The sequence below is a fragment of the Monopterus albus genome, unplaced genomic scaffold (genome assembly GCF_001952655.1).
Source record: "Monopterus albus unplaced genomic scaffold, M_albus_1.0 scaffold82.1, whole genome shotgun sequence".
In the NCBI taxonomy this organism is placed as follows: domain Eukaryota; kingdom Metazoa; phylum Chordata; class Actinopteri; order Synbranchiformes; family Synbranchidae; genus Monopterus; species Monopterus albus.
In genome coordinates, this window is record NW_018127962.1 from 1 (window position 1) to 647 (window position 647).

The following is a 647-nucleotide window of genomic DNA, read 5'->3' on the forward strand; positions in this document are numbered from 1 at the left end:
GAGTGCTCAATGGCGTAACACTGTGTTACAGGAGAGTATAGCAGGTACTTGTTCTGTGTGTGTATCTAGTCTGTGGCCTTGACACAGTTTTGGACCATAGGCCAATAGACCATAGATTTTTTGCATCAGCTCCCTGTCTCACTAATAAAGTAATATGTGGAGCTGAATTTGCAGGTAGCAACAAGGTCATCTGATAAGTGAACCAGTGCTGCCACACCGTCAGGTCCAACAAACAATTTTTTCACATCAACTGTATTTCTCCTCTCAGACTGCTCTATCCTGCTGATAAAGCCGTCCCAGAGTGCATCATAGTCCTCATTTTCATCACCACACAGAGAATAGTTAAAAGTGCAATGCAGCAGATCAACAGGTTCTGAAAATTGATGGAGAACTGAAATCCATGGGAGCCATAACTTAAAAGTATGTACAAGTTCAGTGTTTTCAGGAGAGTTCACAAGTCCCCATCACACATATGCGGAAGAATCAAGATGCAAATCTACACCAGAGGGTGTGGTCTGTAACATTTGCCTGAATGTGGCTTTTGGGGTTGCACATCTTTGAACAGAACCGTCTGGAAAAGTGATGTCAATGTGATTTGGTGACATCATCAAGGTCACATTCAGAGAACACAAAATATCACGTGCAAG